The sequence below is a fragment of the Meriones unguiculatus genome, chromosome 19 (genome assembly GCF_030254825.1).
Source record: "Meriones unguiculatus strain TT.TT164.6M chromosome 19, Bangor_MerUng_6.1, whole genome shotgun sequence".
Lineage (NCBI taxonomy): Eukaryota > Metazoa > Chordata > Mammalia > Rodentia > Muridae > Meriones > Meriones unguiculatus.
In genome coordinates, this window is record NC_083366.1 from 52,125,213 (window position 1) to 52,146,974 (window position 21,762).

The 21,762-nt window shown below is 42.6% G+C and overlaps 1 non-coding gene across 1 annotated transcript; it reads left to right on the forward strand.

The window, feature by feature from the left end:
- Window positions 1-20,668: 20,668 nt before the first annotated feature.
- On the forward strand, window positions 20,669-20,800 carry LOC132649421 (small nucleolar RNA SNORA17). Its single transcript, XR_009587854.1, has one exon. It is a non-coding gene; the product is annotated as a small nucleolar RNA SNORA17 (small nucleolar RNA).
- Window positions 20,801-21,762: the final 962 nt, after the last annotated feature.

The window sequence follows — 21,762 nt, forward strand, 5'->3', positions numbered from 1 at the left end:
GACAGGAACTCCACAAGGAGAGCAACAGAACAAGAAAATTTGAACACAGGAAACTTCCCAGAGACTCATACTCCAACCAAGGACTATTCATGGAGATAACCTAGAACCCCTGCACAGATGTAGCCCAGGGCAGTTCAGAGTCCAATTGGGTTACATAGTAATGGGAAGAGAAACTGCCTCTGACATGAATTGATTGGCCTGATCTTTGATCACTTCCCCCTGAGGGGGGAGCAGCCTTACCAGGCCACAGAAGATGACAATGCAGCCACTCCTGATGTGATCTGATAGACTAAGATCAGAAGGAAGGAGAAGAGGACCTCCCCTATCAGTGGACTTGGGGAGGGCCTTATGGTGGTATACAAAGTGAATAAAGTGTAATATATATATATACATTAAAAACATTACCAACATTTCTAGGGAGAAAAAAGAGTATTTCCTGCTTGTCCAGACAGTATGAATTTGGTTTCCCGTGCCCATGTCACTGGGCAGCTCACAACTGGCTCTACTTCGAGCTCCACGGTATCTGACGTCTCTGCAGTGCGTGGTGACATACACTCACGCAGACACATACACATAAATAAAACTCTCTTTTTTGAAAAGGAAATTCTGTAAGGGCAGCTTCTGATCTACCATTTGTCTAGAAAGGGACCTGGCAGACAGCAGTGCCAGGTAGAGTGACTGTCATTTAAAACAAGGCATGTGTCAAGTGTTTTATTCCAGGGTATTGTTTATTATAGCAGGGGTGGAGTGAGGTGATGTGGCCCTCAGTTCGCGCTTCCCCCTGGTTAACTGTAAACTTGAGATCAAGCCCTTTCGATCACTAGTCTTTGACAAGTCACTCAGCCTGTTTGCCTTTGTTCCCATACTGGCAAATGAAATCCAAGAAGGTATTTTCCTTACAGAGTTCTGATGTGCTGTCGTTTAAGTTTTTGGTCCTTTTTGATGGTGATGTTGGGAGGTCAAGGAACCTTTAGGAGATATGCCTAGTGAGAGGACATTAGGACAGTGAGGTATGGCCTCAAGGGGCATTGCTGTTATAGTTTCGCCTCTCCTTCTTTTCCACCCAGACCCCGCCATCACGTGAGTAAGGTTCCTCCACAACCATGTGCCTCATCCATGCTGAATGGTGAAACCTCAGGCCCAAAGCAACAAGACAAAGTGATTGGAGTGAACTGCCAATGCGCTTAGCCAAAAATAAACCTTTCTGTTCTATAAGCTGATTTTCTCAAGCATTTTGTCACAGTGATGGAAAGCCAATGCAGAGAGGATAATAACAATTATCCTCCTCATGTCATAAATGCTTAGTATGTGACAGTCATCATTATAATATAAGAAGTTACCACAAGCTACCTTGCTTCCTATGCTGGAATGAAAGCTTTTCTCCACATGTCCTCTGAGGCAGCTATTTTAGAGTCATTTTTCCAGGTAATGAGTCTCAGAGATGCTTAGAGAAACTCACCCAAAATCACAGGACCAATAACTGTTCTACGGAGTGATGGTTAATCAAGTATGAGAACGTTTAGGTTCTCAAGCACAAGTATCCCCTTGTCTCACAATTGCTCTCCGTGCTGAAACTGACTTACTGGCTTCAATTGCTTTGAAGTTACATATCAAAAATAGCACAGTGTTTCCCCGGTGACAACTGGTTTGGGCTCCGTAGTGGGAGCACAATGTTCTTCGCATTTAATGAAGTAGATGGATGTTTCAACCATGACTTCCTCCGACAACTGATTTGTTTTTAAGAAATCCCATTTGGGGGCGGACATCTCCATCTGACTCTGGAATATCATTACAGTGTGAGGTGGAATGAGCTCTCGCTTATAGCTAAGGTTATTTCCTCCACGTGAGTGGAATAACATGCACTTTATTGCATACACCTTCTAATACAGTGCAGGCTTTCACCTTCCGTGGCTACATAAATGGATGCCAAAAGTCAGGCTGGATTCCAATATTTTAAAAATATTTGTTATCTTTTAAAAAACTTTTTTCTGATAAATGAATTAAATTAAGAATCATTATTATGAGTCTTTATGCTGCAGACTTTTGTGTGTGTGTTATGTGTGAACCTGGGTATGTGTAGCTGCATGAACCTGGGCATGCACATTTGGAGACCAAAAGTTGTCTTCTCCTATCAGTGCTATTTTTAGAAACAGGATCTCTCCCTGAAGCTGAGTTGACTGATTTGCTACAGTGACTGGCGAGTTAGTTCCAGGGATCCTCTGCCTCCTGTGTGCACGGCTACATCTATCTTTTAAGACAGGTTCTGAAGATCCAAACTTAGATCCTTATGCTTGAACAGCACACACCTAACCTACCTGAGTCCCCTTCCCAGCATCCACCATCCTCTTAACATTGTCAATCTGATCACATCCTCTTCTCTCTCAGCATTCAATTATGTCTCTAAATTACGTATTTCTTTCTTACACGGTACAGCATAAATCCAATATTTTCTTGAGAATCAGAAGAAAACTAAAGCAATTTCCATGACATAAATACATTTATTTATTCATTTAATTCTGAATATTATATCTCTTGTTTTAAATTATGATACTTTGTTAACTAAAATAGGAAAGGGCATAGATATACAATGACCTAAGAATAGAATATACAGTAAATGTAAATAAGGTAACCAGACTTCTCAAGCTTTATAAGGTCTCACAGAGTTATAAAATTAAACAAAAATTTTCTTTGGCCTTGATTTTATAATATCTAATTTTGTTTTTTTATTAAGAGTTCAGATACAACTCAAACTAGAATTGAAATTAAAATGTCCTGCAGCAATACAGAGTATCAAAAAAGGACATCCATAGTCCCAGTTTGTATAAATAATATGAACACTGGACGAACTTATGTGCTATCAAGATTAAGCAGAACTTCCTATTTCTCAGGATTGTTTGGCATAAGTGTAAGTGTGCTGCTGATGTTAGCTGAAATCACCACCACCTCCATCATCAGCACCACCAGAACTGCCACTATTACCATCACCATTAATACCATCATCACCACTGCCCCTACCACTACCATCATCACCAGCAATAACATCACCATTATTACCATAATCACCATCAATAATATTATTACCACCACCACTGCCCCTACCACCACGGATAACATCATCATTACCATTACCACCATAACCACTGCTACTATCACTCTCACCATGACCATGAACATCATTAATCACATAATCACCAGCAACAACATCAGCATCATCACTACCGCCATTATCATCACCATCACTATTATTGTCATACTATCATTGCTATCATCACCATCATCATAAACATCCTCCTGTAATTACCATGTTTTCAAAATCTTGGTGTCCGACATAAATTCTACTGGATACCCTGATTAAAATGATTTTTTAAATATCCTGGTCTGTCTCTATTAGCAAAGAGAAGAACTATCTGTCACTAAGATGTAAAGTGTGCTCACAGTGAAGCAGTGAGGTTGAAGAACCTAAGGTGTTCTATTTTTATTTTTTTTTAATTTTTAATTTTTTATAGTAATCATAGGTTATTTACTTTATATCCCAGCCGTAGCCCCCTCTCTCATTCCCTCCCAATCCCACCCTCCCTCCCTTGTCTTCTCCCTGCCCCTTTCCAAGTCCACTAACAGGGGAGGACCTTCTCCCCCTCCATCTGACTTTAGCTTATCAAGTCTTCTCAGGACTGGCTGCAATGTTCTCTTCTGTGGCCTACCCAGGCTGCTTTTCCCTAATGGGAGGGGAGTGGAAGAGCTCACTATTGAGTTCATGTCAGAAATAGTCCCTGTTCCCCTTATTAGAGAACCTACTTGGTTACTGAGCTACCATGGGCTACATCTGAGCAGGGGTTCTAGGTTATATCCATACATGGTCCTTGGTTGGAGGAACAGTCTCGTGAAAGACCCCTGTGCCATGATATATTTGGTCCTTGTGGCACTCCTGTACTCTCCAGATCTTACTAGGTATTCTATTTATAAAAAAAGTGTTTAGATGGAAATTCTGTGTGAATAAGGTCCTGGACTCCAGAAAACATTTGCAAATGCTGCTCACATCATCTATAGGCTGAAAGGAAGATGCATATAACAGCCATCACAGTTGATGAGTTTGTCTCCAGTGCTTTGGGGTTTTGTAGTGTTTTGTTCTTGGGTTTCAAATTAAGGAATCTTTACTAAACATAGGTAGAGTGCTCAGACAAAATGAAGTCAAAAGAATACCTAATACAGTGGATAAGAGTATTAGCTATTAAAAACGTCTCAAAGCCTGGAATATTGGGATGAAATTTACAAAACAGGTAAGTATATATTTGGTGTTGAACCCAGATCCCAAGATATATAAGCAAAAATACAATGCACAGACATGAAAACTTGTGACTTGTGGCTTCAGAGTCAGCCACACCAGACTGTATTATTGGTCTTAATAAAAAGTAGGCATCAATCATTTTGGAAAACAGTTTAGAATTTTTCTGGACACAAACATGCAATGACTGTCTAACCCATCATCTACAATCCTCAGCACTTACACATGTAAGTGTAAGAAGATTCTTTATAAATTCTTGTGGTACTTTTATTACTTGCAACCCTAAACTGGAAACAACCTAGCTATCCTTCAAGCAGCCTGTGGAACCCCAGGACCATAGACTCTGCTCACCAATATAAGGAAGCTAACTGTTGATACATAGAGGTTGGATCATGCTCTGGGGAAGCATTCTAAGTAAAAATCACAGACATTAAAGGTTACCTGGTACATAATTATGTTTAAGGGGCATCCTTGACATGACAAATATAGGGAATGGAGGGCATATTTTCAGCCAACGTATATTAAAGGTGGGTTATGGAGGAAAGGAAATAGTGTAGCTATAAAAACACAATACGAGGGGGTCCTCGTGGCTATAGGAATGCACTTTGTTGATGCATTAATTTTAATAGCCTATTGTTATATTGTACTATACTTCTACAAGATGATACCATTACAGAAGACTAAAGAGGTTAGGTAAGGAACTGGGGGAGAAGGTGGAGGCAAATAGATCTTCCTAAGAAAGGGAAATAAAATAGATTGGGGGGGGGATGTAATGAAAGGATAAAATGCGGAGTGAAGGAAAGACAGGGACAAGAGAGGCAATGTGGGGAGAGAGAGCTAAAATTAAGGGCCATTTGAGGGGTAGTACAGAAACCTAATACAGTAGGAGCTTCCTAAAATATATACATATATGAAGGCAATCTAAATGAAATATCCAAATAATGGGAGAGACAGCCCCAACTGGACATCTCTTGTCACCAAATGAAGATTTCAGCACCAGAAATGGGTTACATCTAATTGAGTTCTTGCCCAAAGGGGTCCAATGAGGACCCCAAACAAACCAGGCTGTTGCCAAGACTATAGGTTGTTCCCCACAAACTGACAGCAAGGCTCTGTTGCTGAAGACAATACCTACACAGCTTATTGAGCTACGGGGAAGTTGAGCTGATCCTACAAAGAGCCTTTGCCTCTGTGGCCTGGCATCTTTGATACAAGAAGGTACTCTGCATACTACCAAAGGGGAAATGTAAGCACCAACCCAGTTAAAAAAGCTTCATTCTGCAGTGGTGGTCTGCTTGCAAGGTATGCTAATGTAACAATGGCTCAAAGTTTGTGAGAAAAAAAACAAACAAGCAAAACCCAATATCTGAAGGCTTACTCTACACGAGAGAACGCGTAACACAAACTGCTTGGGTGACCAAGACCCTGAGACTAGATAGTTCAGGAACCAAACTCTAGTGTTCTGTTAAAAGAGCATAATAATAAAATAGCTCCTAATGACATTCTGGTAAATTCACATATCAGTGCCCTGCTCATCCATCATCAGAAAAGCTTCCTTCTTCAGCAGATGGGAACATATACAAGGAGCCACAGCCATAAAATATGCAGATCGTGAGAGACCTATTAACACTCAGCTCTAAAAAGTATCTCTCCATCAAATCCCTCTCTTCGGGGTTCAAGAGTCCTGTGGAAGATGAGGAAGAAAGAGTGTAAGAGCCAGAGGGGTTAGAGGAGACCAGGGAAAAAAGGCCTTCTAAACCAACAGGATCAATGTACATATAAGCTTACAGAGACTGAGGGAGCAAGGAGAGGGAGGGCCTGAACCACATGGGGCCCTAGAACTGAAAGGAGAAATTGGACACATGCCTCCATCCCTGACCCAGAGGCCATCTCCAATAACCACTTGCAACGAAGATTTTGTTTTCTCCAAGGGAGTCTCACTGGGGAAACTACTTCTAAGTGTAGGCTGCATGCCTCACAGTAGATGAAAATGAACAAATGCCATCTTTGGAGGTTCTGCCTCATAACAAATGATGTGTCTTTTAATTTTTATTTGATTTTTATAAATTATTACTTTTCCTTTTTTTATACCTTCAGGTCCTTTGTGTACATATCATGATTTCCACTTTCATATTTTCATGTGACTTCTAGTATGTGAATGAGCGGGTCTCTGCATGTATATCTGTTTTTTTGGGCTCTTTTCCTTCTATTTGTTTTGTCCTATTCTGATGTATTAATTTTGTTATGTTATCATATTTTATTTTAATGTTATCCCTTAAAAGCTTGTTTATTTTCTAATGAGAAACAGAAAGGGATGATTGGATCCAGATAAGAGGAGAGGTAGGGAGGAACTGGAAGGAGTACAGGGAGAGAACCTCAATCACAATATACTATATGAGAAAAAAAATACTTATTCTCAGTAAGAGGAAAAAATACTGACACTGACAAAAACCAAACCAAATCAAATCAAAACTTCTGTCCTGCCAGGACCATAGTTACAATACATTGCTTCCTCCTTAGTCCAGCCTCTGCTTAGTAGGCCAATGTTTGTGAAGTTTAATTACTCTTTGACAATAATTGTTTTGAGTATTTAATAGTATAATTCCATATAAGGCACTTTGAAAGAGAAAGTTTATTTGACTATAATTGTCTTAAAATAGGAAGCTGAATTAAACTATAGAGGAGGTAGAAAGAGGGAAGAAGAGAAGGGAGAGGGGAAATGGGGAAGAAAAAGAGTGTCATTAGTTAACATACTGAATGTCATGATGTCATGAAGCAGATGATTTGTTTCTTTGATTTATGTCTGTGAGTTCTTGTTTGCAATTAAGGACTTTTAAGATTGCCTCCTCCTTCCTTCCTTCCTTTCTTCCTTCCTTCCTTCCTTCTTTCCTTCCTCCCTCCCTCCCTCCCTCCCTCCCTCCCTCCCTCCCTCCCTCCCTCCTTCCTTCCTTCCTTCCTTTCTTTTTCTTATATTTTTTGATACAGGGTTTCACTATAACCCCGGCAGTACTTGAATTCACTACATATACTAGGCTGGCCCTGAACTCACAGATATGCCTGCCTTTGCCTCCTGGGATTAAAGGTGTGTGCCCCTTCACCTGGCCTGGAGTCCGTTCTTAAGCCATGGAGTCTTCACAAGGTCATTTATGCTTAACAGCCACATCCCATTTGTTGTGAATTGTGCAGGACCTACTCTAGGTTCCAGGGAGTTTGTTTGAGCTGTTACACATTTTTGATCTTATAACATCACCTTCCAGAACTACTCAAAATAGACAATCTAAGTAATGATTTAAATCTCTGTCTAGGATAAGCTACTTTCTGTCAGTCCAAAGGAAATTCCCATTCCCCAAACTTCAAAGGGCAGGCCAAACATCCAGAAATGAGCTCAGCCTAGACTACGGGAGGATTTCTTGTAGTTAGATAAAAGTGAACATTCCTCAAGAACTTGTGAGTTCCCATATTCCAAAAGGAGACATTTCCTTACCTCTGGCAGAAGAGACATATGGCTACCTGTGGTACCTATTAGCATATCAAAGCTAATGCTGGCCTTCAGGCTCCCTCAGTATCACAAGCACTTATTACACATTTCATGCTGATGTCCCAGCCCTTCTCACCCTAAACTCCCTCCAGCTCACAGGCTTCCTTCCCCACAGCTACTCATTCTCCTTATTGTCCTGCTGTTTTTGATGTTTCCCCTCTCCCTCTGCTCTGCTCCTGCTTCTCTCACTATATTTTCTCTATTCTCAACCCCCTGGTATTCTCTCCCACTCTCAATAGCCTGGCCGTCTTCAATCTGCTGGCCATGATCAGTCTACTATTTTCTCCTTCTGCTCTGGACTCTTTCAGATACCTCTGACTGCTCTCTCTCTTTCTCTCTCTGTCTGTCTGTCTGTCTCCCCCCCTCTCTCACATCTAAAACAAAAAGCTTTCCCTTAACTATAACATGGAGTGGTCATGTTGTCCATTTATACACTTTCAGTGAAGGGAATCAGGATGCCCTGTGCCCCTAGGCAGGGCTTCCTGAATTTCAGTTGTATAAGCTACATCTGTCTGTCTTTCTAAACTCCTCCCATTTCTTCATGTTTCAATTGCAGAAGACCAAAGCTATCTTCTTCTACTTAAACAGGAACACTGTTCAGTCCCCAGGCTCCCAGATTGTAGGAATCCATGAAGTAAGTTTCAGGCAAACCCCAAAGCAGAGGGCTTAGCCTTTCCCTCTTAGCCCTCTTCTTTCCTGTATGGGACCTCTCCCCATCCATTGTCTCAAGAGGAGTCATATACAGGGTCAGCTCAGACCCTTCTGTTGCTGGAAGGCCTCCTCTGGACTCTGAGTCTGGGCTCTGTGTTGCCTCCTTACCCCCAGAGCATCTGTATCCTCTCTCCTAAAGCACAACATCACTGTCCAGCCTCGGGCTTCCTGTCTGCCTCCCACTGCAGGCACCAAGCCACAGGAAGATGAAGACTGCTTTTGCAAAACGCTGTTAGGCCTGCCCTGAAGCATGACAGTGAAAGATGTAAGTACCGGGCAGGGAGCTCCCTTCCTGCTGGAACCAGTCTCATCCAGTTTGGTCTGTTAGTGAGCCACACAGGATCAGTATCCTAACGGAGATGCTAGGCTTGATGGCTCTCACTGAAACTCTTGGGTTCCCTAAGGCTTTCTCTGCCTTGGATGTTCAGATCAATGTTAACTTTTCTCTATACTCCGTTTCATTGAAAATTAATGACACCTTCCTAGTGAATGTAATAGGCCATAATCTTCCCTGACAGTCCAGTCGCTTAGATGTGGCCGAACACTTGACTAGACAGTCACCATGTGGGGACAGATGGCTCTCATGAGACATAAAGCACAATCCCCAATCTCACTATGTTTTATCCAACATGCGTTTTTGCTGCCCCCACCATATGCAAAGGTCTGTACTGATGCCCACCCACTTACAATTTCTATCAGTAGCTACAGATTTTGGTAGCAGTCTCCTTTACTGCTGTGGTGGCCTTTAACGGCCTCTACTGGATTCGAGGAACCCAGAAAGGCTATCTGTTTTTGCACACAGGATTGAAGTCTGAATTCAGTCTGTTGACTGTGAGTTCACAAACAAGGTAAGGTTGAATTAATGAGGTAAACATCCTTGAAAGAGGGGCTGGCCACCGTAGCATGATGAGCAAGCTACCCAGTGACTCGACATCACAGTCTGAGAGAGTATCTCAGGGCCACCCCCGGGCTGCTACCCCACACACAGACTGCTAAAACTAGCAACAGATAGTTTTGTAATTGGCAGCTCTCATGTGGTTTATGGTATAGATAGTGCGGCCTCCCTTTGCTTGACCTTGTTTATGAACACGCTTCTTCTCCTCTTCTTCTTCCTCCTCTTGTCCTTATCCCTCTCACATCCCCAACTTCTGACAGTCTTATTGTATTGTCCAGGCTACCTTAGAATTCTCCATGAAGACAAAGCTGATCTTGAATTCAGAATTCTTCTGCCACAGCCTCCTGAGCTCTGGAACTGCAGGTAGGCACCACCATGCTTGTGATGTTTTTCAATAATTTACAGAGGACCCCCCCCCCCCCAAATGGCAAGTAATCCTAAGATGTTCTTTTTGGATAATTAAAGTTCATTCATTTTACTTTATAGAATGGGAAATGGAATCTCACTTTGGTGTGTGTGTGTGTAGAGAGAGAGGGGAGGGCACAAAATTGCTCATTTAGTCAAGATGTTTTTCTCAGGATATTTTCTATAGGCTATGTAATTCATGCTGACAGGTTCAGAAGAGTCACCCCACTAGGGACTGACTGGTTGCTTGGTGAAGCCCTCTGGACAGGGAACCAGACTGTCTTTCATCCTGTTGCTCTGATGAACACACCTTACTTGGCTTCTTCTGTCTTTGTTGAGAAGCTGTGAAAACTTCACTTTGACCCTTCCCTCCAATCATTAAGCTCTGGTGTGTCATTGCCTAGACCACAAGATTCACCTTCCATTTGTCTTGTTGGAGTTCTGGGTAAGATGGTTAATTATGACGGAACCATAATGGTCATTGTCACGTGAATTTTGCTTTGTATGGGCCTGGCACCATCCTAAACACTTAAGCCTTAGTGCCATTAATTCTTACAATGACTTCATTTGGTAGCTAACACTGAAGCCATTAGCAGATAAATGTCTTCAAGTGAATTTGAGTTGCATATAGCTTGCACTGAAGAAAAAAAAAATGTCTGCACTAGTGAAATTATGCATGGAAAAGACAGAAGGTTCTTTCTCAAGTTATCTATAACATTTTCCATTAGCTGATAATTCTTCCCTTTGGAAAATAATCCTCTTTAGATGTGGGTATTATATAAAATACGTGTCTATTCTTGACTATTCTGGAGCCAATTACCAAAGGTTTAAAATAGCCTAGTGTCATCATCTCTTTCCCTTCTCTCTTTCTGCCCCCCCATGCTCCTCTCTTCATAGCCCTATCCCTTGCAAACGAAGAGAAGATGAGCAGAAACTCAAAGCTGTCAGACTTGCTTACCTGCTACCAGCTCCACAGCAGACCAGGTAGGCTAGAGTAGAGACTAATAGGAGACTTGTCATGGCCATTTTCTGTACTAGCTCTGTTTCTCTTGCCACAGAAGTCTGGATTTTGCTGTTGAGATTCAGTGACCCCCAAACCCCTGGGTAACAAGAGAGCGTTGTTTACACAACTGCTTTATTTCGGATGTTTGTATTCCTTTTGACTTATCCCTAAAAATTTTCAGGCTAGCACCAATTTAGTGTAGCTTGACTCAACCACACGTACAGGGAATATACCACACGTACAGGGAATATTTGCTGTCATCCACCATGAATTTTAACGCCTTATTTATTGGGCATCTACTCCATATGATATCCTTCTGGGCTGACTATTAAAGAAACATTAGTTCCAGTCTCTACTAGTGAGGATGGTTGTATATAAACTAGAATACAAGTGAAAAAAAAAACAGTAATAAATAAATGATTCTTTTTCTAAAAGAAAATAACAAATTGTATACTGTGACTATAACCTTTATTCTCTAGTTTATTTAGACTCTCACGTACATGGTTTCCCAATATGGCTGCTGTCACAAATTACTATAGACTCAGTACCTCAAACATCACAGAATCATTGTCTTAAAGGTTCAGAGTTCAAGGGTCCAAAGAGGGACAAAGTGTCAGCAGGGCTACATTCGTTCTGGAAGTTTGAGGGAGAATCTGTTTTCTGGCCTCCTCCAGTCTCTGGAGGCTGCTCACACAGCTTGGCTCCTGGTCTCATTTCGGATCCACAGCCGGCACTGTGGGTGGTGTCTTTTACATGGCTTCACTTTGGCTCTTCTGAATCCTCTTCTACCTTTGAGGAACCATGATGACATGGCGGGTCACCCCAGGATAATCTCCTAGTCATAGCCTGTTTCAGACTGGCAGGAGCACAGGACACATGCTCACTTTCTGCCAGTAAGGATTCCTCTGTGGTTCTGTTTAACTCCAAGACAGGAAGAGAAGCCAGTTCAGTACCACTTCAAGTCTCTACCTCAGTACCTGGACTATACAGGTTCTTTAGAGAAAAAAAAAGCAAGGATAGGCAAGCAGCACTGAGCAGCACTAGAGGGTACCACGGAATCTTTTCCCTTCAGTCAGTAGTCCTTCCCGGAATTTCTCTCACAGACATGCCTGGAACCACTGGTCCCTTAGATGACACCAGACCCCATCAAATTGCCGAGTAAGATGCCTCATCGCAGTACTTCCAAATTGTTTCATGACAATTGGGATCTTTTGGTTACAACCCTGGCAACCGCATCAGCAACTTCTCCTCTTCCCTTAAGTGTTTTGGTGTTTATGCCTAGGTTTGTTGGAAGAAGAAGAATCCAAAAAGGACAGTAGCAGGTCCAGAGAGTCCTCTAGGCAAGTTGCAGATGGTGGCACATGTCTACAATACCAGGCAGGGGCGGGAAGACCTTGCATTTAAGACATGGTCTTAATTGCAGGAGTTAAAAAAAAAAATCCTGAGGCAGATATAGATTTCAGGCACATTTGAGATGGTATCCACCTCAGTTTATTGATGACCTTAGGTGAAAGTAACTGGTCCAGCAGTCACTCCTGCTGTTCCTTTCTGCCCTGAGCATGTCACCCTGAACGAGTTACCACCCATCTATCCTCCAAAGCAGCTTCATGGACCACAGCCATTTTCTCTACTTTCTCTGCCCATAACACTGGCCTGCCTGGAGGGCCAGACAGCCTGGGAATGGCTCCCTTCGACTCCTTTTAGGAGTATGTGTTGTTCATTGATTTCCAGAATGTTTAGCACAAAGGAGCGGTGCTACCCTCCCCAGTAGCAGAGATGGGTGGTGTAATTCCTCAGTGTCCTCAGCCCTTCTTCTTCTTCACATCTACCCTGAGGCACCATAATGAGAGTTCTGACGACCCTGCTTATTCTGAAGGGAATCTGGGCCACAGCAGACAGCACTCTCCCCCTGAGCTGAGAGGAGCTAACGAGTGAGGCAGAGAAACAAATAGGCTTGTCCTCGTTAACGCCACTGCCTGGTGCTCCCATTAAGACGGGCCTATCAGAGGAGCCTTCTCACATGTAATTGCTACCAAAACATCCATCACGCCGCAGCTATTTCTACCGGAGTCTAACCCACCACTATAATTAAAGGAGGAAGAGAGAACAAATTTATTCACGGGGTCATCTATCAGGGTCATGTTTACGCTTCTGCTGTTAACCATTTCTGCTTGTTGTTTATTCTGGAGTCTTCTTCTCTCACTGAGGATTTGCTTGCATCTCAAAGGCATCTGGGGGTTTCCTGCAAGGGATTGCCCAGAGGAAAATAGCATCCTGTAGGTAGATCAAAGTTGGAGACCTAAGCTCTGTATGCAAAACACCTTATCTAAGTAACTTCACCCAAATCATTTAAGCCACTCTGATCCTCTTACTTTTATATCAAGCACTGGATTGAATGGAACAGAAACACACAAGAAGTACCAAGGACAGGTGGCTCCACAGACTGATTAGTTTTCTTTTATTTTATTTCCCCCTTTTCCTTTAGTCTGTCTTCTTCCCCCAGAAGCACTGAGTAGTGTTTGTTATAAACAGGACTCTAATTAATGAGCTTGCCAAGAGCGTGGTTAAAGTTGTCCAAACTGGTAGGCATATATTCTTCCATGTAAAGGAAAATGAAGTTAATCTTGTCAGAAACAGAGCACTTTATAGAGGAGGCAAAGGGTGCTGTGGAAGTGGGAAGGAAGCTGTTTCTGTGAGGCGTTCCTATGGGGTCAAGAACTGATTTTTGAGAAGCCGCTAGGGAGACATAACCAATGCTCAGCCTTTGACCTCCCTGCCCCAACATGCTCTTTTGACTTTCTTTCTGTGGCTGCCTTTTACAGCTCTGTGGATGCTTTACCATTCTGCATCTAGCTCTAGGTGCTGCAGTTCAAGATGCAGCCACGGACCTCTGCACATCTCCTTCTAGATTCCCTCTCAGGGAGGTGCTGTATGCGCCTCACTTCATTTAGCAGGTGTGCTCTGTTGACATTTAAATGTGCGTCTCCAGCCCTGGCCTTTGCTCTGAGCTCCTAGCCTGCCCAGCTTTCTTTCCATGAAGCACCTCCACTAGATGTCTCAGAACCTCAGCTGCAGCTTGGCTGGAGAGAGACGGTGAGGTTCCTAACCCTGGACTTGCTACAGTATTTGCTGCCTCACTAGATGGTGCCTGCATCTGTAAGGCTGCTAGAGAATTGTCTCTCTTTCAAGCTCCTCCATGAATCAGTCATGAGCCAGCTGTGTAGTTCTTACCTCTGTTCTAGGATGACAAACACATCTGCTGTTGCTATTTAGTTTTATTTTATTTTTTAATTACGCATACATCTTACGTATGTGTAGTGGAAGTTTGTGTTTCTTTTATGTGTTTTTTTGTTTTGGTCCCAAATGTGGGGTGTGGAAATGTTTTTAGTTCATCATCAGTTGAAACAAATTCATGAGAGGGCACATGCTTGTTCAGTTGAAAAGGGACTCATGAAGGGACCTGTGAAGTTTTGCTGGAAGCTGTCCCCTGCAAGGGGCGTGGTTTTTAAACAGCCTGAGTGGACTCCGAGAAGGGATAAATAGAAGCCAACAGACAGGGAGACACTGATTTTGCATCACTACACTTTGTAGTGTACACATAGCTTCACTGGTCTTTGTTTTTCTCCACTTCACTTCTTGGAGAGAAAAGCTCCAGGGCAGAGAACTTCTCCTGACACTCTGGCTAAGTCTTTTCGTCGACTCATTCCTATTTGGCGGAGTCTTGCTGAATTGTGCTGCTGCTGTTTGGTGTTGGCTATCTGACTGGGCTGCTGGTATCCGGACAATGAAGAGTGGACTCGCCTCAAGAAACTACATCTAAAAAGGTGTACAACCCTCTTTTCCTAATAACCTTCTTTCTCCCCTACCTCTGGTCAGCAGGTTGGAATGGAGGTAGAAGCATTTAAGAATCCTAAATAAAGAAGTTTTTTGGAAAATCAAAGTCTACATATGTGCGTTCATTTCAAAGTCACAATGCTTCCTTGTGTGGCTGCCAGAGCCTATGGTTGACCTTCCAAGGCCATTCTCCAGACATGTGTCCCAATCAATGGACACACTGTACTTTACTCTCTTTTGGTCACCATTTGCTGAAAGCCTTTCCAGTCTTTAGAGATAAAACTTCACAATCATCATAAGACTTAAGGTGTTCTTACTCTTACTCTTGTCTGCCTTAACTCTGTTCTTGGGTGACAGACACAAATACTGTTGTTGTTTGGTTTTATTTTTTTTATTACATATATATGTGTAGGTATATGCATGTAAGTGCAGGTGCTCACGGTGGTCCCCTGGAGCTTGAGTTATAGGAAGTTGGTAGCTGCTGATTTGGGTGCTGAGAATCAAACTTAGGTCCTTAGGAAGAACAGTGCATGATTTAAATTGATTGACTGTCTTTCCAGCTCCTACTGTTCCTTTTAACTGACACAGATTTCATATATGATAGGGTACAGTATGATATTTCAACATGTGTTTATTGTATAATAATTGTATCAAAGAATTTAGCAAAAAAAAAATTTGCATGACTATTGCTCCAAACATTTCTCATTTCTGTATGAAGACCACATATAATCCTTTCCTCTAGCACCAGTGTTTTAATTTTATATGTGGCAATATTTTTAATTGGCATTTGTTTTTGTACCTCCTCCTCTATTCTCTCTTTCTTCCCCTCCCATGATGCACTTCCTGGCCCCAGAGGCTTCTCTTCTGCTTCCATTTCACATGTATTCTATAACTCTTACCCTATTAAGCACTCTTTCCTCCTTTAATGGTCCTCTTTCTGGTTTCACATATATAAATCCAGTATCCACATATAAGAGAAAATGTACAGCATTAGTAGTCTGGCTTATTTGGTGCAGCAAAATAATTTCTATATTTTGTTAATTTTCTGGTAAATGTTATAATTTCATTTTTGTGGCTGAATAAAATTCCTTTGCTGATATGCCCTGAGTTTTCTTTATTAATTCATCTATTGATGGATGTCTAGGTTGGTTCCACTTCTTAGATATTGTAAATATTGCATCAATAAACATGTATATAGAGCCAAGATCTTAAGTCTCCTGGAAAACCTCACTCTGCCAACCTAGGGTCTGTGCAATGACTTCTCTGTCTCTCAAACTTCTTTCCTTGTTTGTCTTTTACTCATCTATATGCTCTCAATTTAGAAACTACCATGCTTTATTGTTTTCAAACATACTTTCCACATAGTAACAACTCTGAATTGGGGTACCTAAATCTGGACGCATCCATTGATACGGGCTGTTGGCTGGCAGCTGTTGGGATGCTATTGTTCATGTTCATTTACATCTATACCCACATCAACAGTGGAAGTATCCCAACAAGGAGAATGGGGCTGGTGGTTTGGCTGTGAAGCCTGAAGACAAAGTGGCTCACTCTTGTAACTCCTGGGGAGTAAATGATTGTGGGGGAGCAGTAAGTGGTGGTGGCTTAAGCAACACTCTCCAAGATAAAGTCAGGAAGAGGTTATGGACGCATAATGGCACATTTGGCTTACGGCACAGTACCGATAGCTTCCAGTTCTTTTATGGATTCTTTTCAGAAATATCACATCATAATGCTCTTAATGGTCAAGAAAATGATATAGTGTGAAAAAGCATCAACATTAGCCATTCTGTGATGAAAGTAACTATATGGACTCAGTACAAAGAGATTCTAGGAATTCCTTAAGAATCTCTCTCTGTCCTTTGTCCCCATTTCCAGTGATCACCCAGATCTTCCCTACAGACTTTCTCCACCACTCCATTCCCCTGTCTCAGCTTCCAGCTCACAGAAGTGTTCCTGGAAACCCTCCAGCCATGCCAGCCAGGGAATCGGATGGGTGATCTTTACTGTCTCTCTTTTCCTCCAAGTCTAATCCCCCAGTCTCATCCCCAACTCTGTAGAGGATCACCTGCGATGGCTTCTCCTCCCTCTCTGCCCCCATTCCTCCTCTCTTCTAGTCTCCCCTCATTCCTAAGTGTCAACTCCCAACACCTAGAAGCATATTCTACCAGGGACCCCCAGGGGTGGCATCGGGCAGGATCTCAGAACCATCGCCTACCAAACAGCCTACAGCTACCACACTCTCCTAAGAACCAGAGTAGGCAACAGAAACTAAGGAAAGGAACCCATCCAACAAAGACAAGACCAGACATTAGCACCTGGAATTATAATCATCCCAAGTCCAGATGCCTAGATGCCAATGTAAAAACATAATCAATAATAGCCAGAATAACATGTCCCCACTCGAGCCAAGCAACCCCACCACAGTAGGCCTGGAGAAATGCAATATAGCTGAAGCACAGGGACTTCAAAATAGCTATTATTAATATGCTAGAGGTTCTTAATAAAGGATATGAATAAATTCATTAACGAAGTCTATGAAACCACAAACAGAGCAATAAAATGAAAAAAGCCTTGTACAGCCATGATGAAGTCAGTATGACAGTGCCTCAAGAAGCTGAGAATCAATCTACCTCAAGATCTAAGTATGGAAAAAAATGAAATAAAATTGAAGATTTAGCTACACAAAGGAAAAATAAAAATCTTAGACATGTGCCTAAAGGATATTTCATCTTACACCAGGGATATTTGCTTAACCATGTTCATTTCTGCTTTATAATAGCCAGAAACTGGAAACAAACTACATGTCTGTAAATGGATGAGTGGATAAAGAAAATATGGTATCTTTATGCAATGGAATATTAGCCATTAAAATATGAAATCCACAGGCAAATGGATGGTGCTAGAAAATATCATTCTGAGTGAGGTAACCCAGACCTAGAAACACAAATATTTTAGTTATTAACTTATATGTGGATGTTAGTTGTTCAGTCATTGATATTAAGCTTCAATCCATATAACAACATGGGTTAGGCATAGAACAAGAGATTGAAGGAAGGAATGGGTCTCCCTAGGAAGGGGAAATAGAATAGATGGCTATAAATTGAAGGTGAGGGGGTGGGAACGGAATGGAAGGATCAAACAGGGAGGAGGAGGGAAGAGGGAAAATAAGGGAGGAATACAAGGGAAAAACTAAAACTAAGGGCCATTTGAGGGGTTGTATGGAATCCGAATACATATATATATATATGAAAGATGATCTAAATGAAATATTCAAGTAATAGGGGATTCAGAGTCCCAACTGGACATCTCTTGTCATCAAATAAATCTTTCAATACTGGGGATGAATTAATCTAATCAACATCTAATCAAGTTGTTGGCCAAAGGAGTCCAACGGGAATCCTCAAACAATCCCGACTATGGCCAATGCTATTGGTCGCTTTCTACAAACAGACAACGAGGCTCTGTTGCTGAAGAGAACACCTATACAACTTACTGAACATGAAGACGTTGAGCTGGTGCCTACTTAGGGTCTTCACACCTAGCGATCAGGAAACCCGAAAGTATTCTCCATGCTACCAAAAGAGAAAGACAAACACCAACCTAGCTACAAAGCCTTTGGTTTACAATGTTAACCTACTGGCAAGATACACTGACACAATGGTGGCACAAAGTTTATAGGAATAGCCAACCAATATCTGATTTTATTTAAGGCGCATTCTAAGAGATAGACCATACCTGACACTGTTTGGGTGGCTAAAATTTTGAGATTAAATAGGACATGGATCTAGGAAAAAAATAATCAAATACTACTGTTATGCTAAAGAAACATAGCAATATGACTCTTAACAGCATTCATCTATACTCATAGTGCCTTGCTCAGCCAGTATTAGAGAATGGGTCCTCCTGTAGCAGGTGGGGACAAATACAGAAACCCACAGCCAGACACTGTGCAGAAAGTGAGAGATCTTGGAACGTTCATCCTCAGAAGGGATGTCTCCAACAAATTTCTCCCTTCAGAGTTCAAGGAACCCTGCCAAAGAGGAAGCAGAAAGAGTGTAAGGCTTTTTAAACACAATAGGATCATCACATATATGAACTCACAAAGACTGAGGCAGCATTCACAGGGCCTGCACAGGTCTGCACTAGAGGAGTCCTAGAGCTAAAGAGAAAAAGTGGATGCATGCTCCAACCCCTAATCCAAAAGCTATCTCCAACTGATAACGGCTGGCAAAGGAAAAGTTAATTCTTTCTAATAGTGTTACTGGATATACAAATCACACTTAAGGGCAGGCCCCATTCCCAGCAGTAAATGGCCAAAACAAAATGAATCCAATGGCAGTTCCTTCTCTCTCTCTCTCTCTCTCTCTCTCTCTCTCTCTCTCTCTCTCTCTCTCTCTCTCGGCTTCTGATTTGGTGTTTTTATGGGATACCTGTGTGTGTGTGTGTGTGTGTGTGTGTGTGTGTGTGTGTGTGTGTTTATTACACCTTTTCTTTGGCCTTTTCCCGTCTGTGTGTTTCTTTTGTTCTATTCTGATTTGTTTTCTTTAATCTGTTTTAACTTTATCATTATCCCATAGAGACCCGTTCATTTTCTAAAGAGAGATAGAAACACCGTGGATCCAGATGGAAGGGAAAGGGAGAAACTGGGAGGAGTTGGGTAAGGGGAAACCATAATCAGAATAGACTGTATGAGAAAAAATATCTATTTCCAATAAAAGAAAAAAGAACCTGTCTCCCATCCTGTGATTTCTGCTGGTTGTGTGTACAATGATATTTAATAAAAATCTAAGTCAAATAAAGTGAATGAAATATTCTAAGTCCTAAGAAGAAAATGTGTCTTATTTAGTTGGAGGGAATTTTTCCTGTCTTAGTGGTACATATAATGCTGGTGTGTGCTTACACCTGATCACATCTGAGACTTGGTGAAACAGCTCTCAAGAACAACTTCTGCTGGTGCCCCAAATCAAGCCAGGCCACTATTTGATAGACTTTCCCATAATCCAGCAGCTCCTTATATCCCAAATATCTCTAAGAAACACTAATTGTCTAATTAGCTAGTTAATGTCTGGAAGACTGTAAGCTCAATGTAAAATGAGTTGTATCCCACTCACTGGTCCCCCTACCCCGACCCTCCCCTGAAGTGAGAATGCAGACGTTGTTCAAGAGATACCTGTTTGAATTTGAGGCATAACTCAGTAGCAGAGCCCTTGCTTAGCAGGCAAAGGGTTCTGAATCCAATGCCTGTCACTGAAAGAAAAGAAAAGAGCTATTTGTTTAGATGAATGAGCCTGCTTATGGCTGTCCTTATGACCTCTGGTGGCCTAGATATAAACAGCTCTTTGGGAGTTCTGACTTTACCTCAGTCAGGATGTGGAGCTGAAAAGGTGACTTGGTGTGGGGAGAACCAAGGTCAGGAGAAGCCTATGGTTGCTAAGAGGTGGTTATAATTCCTGCCTGAGCAAGGAGCCTCTGTAATACCAATCTACCACACTGGAATGCAGCTCCCAACTTCTTCCTAAGCCTCAATGGTCTGCTTCTCCTGGCGCTGGGCACAGTCACAATTTATCACCTATGAGCATCCTGTTTCTGCCCTAGGGAGTAGGGTCTAAGAGGGTCAGTGGTCCAGTTGAGATTGACTGTAGGAACACATCCCCCACCCAATACCAACCTTTTGAACAATCTTTTTAAAAAATGGAAATGCTGCCAAAAAGGCTGCAGACATGGCCCCAACTGGCAGAAAGTTTGTTTAGCATACAAAAAGTCCTAGGTTCAATCCCCTGCACCACGCAGACTGCAGGGATATGACAACACATACTTAGCACTGGGTTCAGAAGTTCAAAGTTATCCTCAGCTACTTAGGAAATTTGAAGCCAGTCTGGACTACATGAGACCTTGTCATAGAGAGAGACAGAGACAGGGATACAGAGAGACACACAGACAAACACACAACAAAGATAGTGAGCTAAACTAAGCAAAGCTTATTTAAAAGGCCACCCACCTGCCCCTAGAGGCATTGTAGGTGTGGCTGTTGTATCACACGTGTGTCAGGAGGTGGCAGAGAGGAGAGAGGCTATGTCTATGCTCAGTGTTCTGACTTATGAACATCTGAAAGTTTAGTAGCCTAACATTCTCTGAAAAAAAAAAAAAAAGTGAGCCTGAGACAACCACCAGTTTGGAGCAAGGGGGACCGGACAGGGAGCTAACCTGAGATGGCCTACCAATCTGGCACCATGCAGGCCTAAGGCAGGGGTTGCAGACCATGCCTGAAATGGTCAGACTGGTGCTGTAATGCATGAGCAAGAGAAACAGAACTGGAGACTTAAGGATAGTGAGGAACACCCTAATGTGAATAGCCAGTGATGCCAAATGGAACTGTGATGGGGTCCTGGCCCGTGCTGCCACCGGGGACCATGTCTGAGTCCACGACTCTGAAGCACCAGGGGTGTGTTACCACCAAAGGCCAGATGGAAGTCCCTAGTTTGGGCTACAACCAGGGACAGGTTGCTGTCTGATGGCTGTGCAGAACTGGCCCCACTTTTTGCCAGGGCATCATGGGAGAGCTGGTCCAGAATGCACAAGAGCAGAAGAGCTGACACCATCCCCAGCCATCTGTGGTACATGGGAGAGACAACCCACACACCACACACACACACACACACACACACACACACACACACACACACACAATGCAAGAGGTGCTGAAGAGCCAGTCCCAAGAATAGAAGCGTAGGAGAGCTGGCCTTGGGGTCATGAGAGCAGGAGAGATGGCCCTGCCACTCATCTCCCATGCAGTGTACATGGATAGGGAAGAAATACCCTCTTCCATCCTCACTCCTCACCAGCTGTGGCAGGCAAGAGACCTGGCCATGTGGTCACGACAGAACTGGCACTATCCCTAAACCAGCTTCAGCACTCAAGAGAGCTGACTCTGATGTCATGGCACAGGTGAGCCCACCCCATGGGTGTGAGTGTGGGAGAGATGGTCCCCCAACTTGTTTGCCATGGGTCAGCATGGGCAAAGGGGAGATGCCCTCCCCCATCCTTACTCCTTTGCCACCTATGGCAGTTGGGAGAGCTGGCCCTGGGGTCAT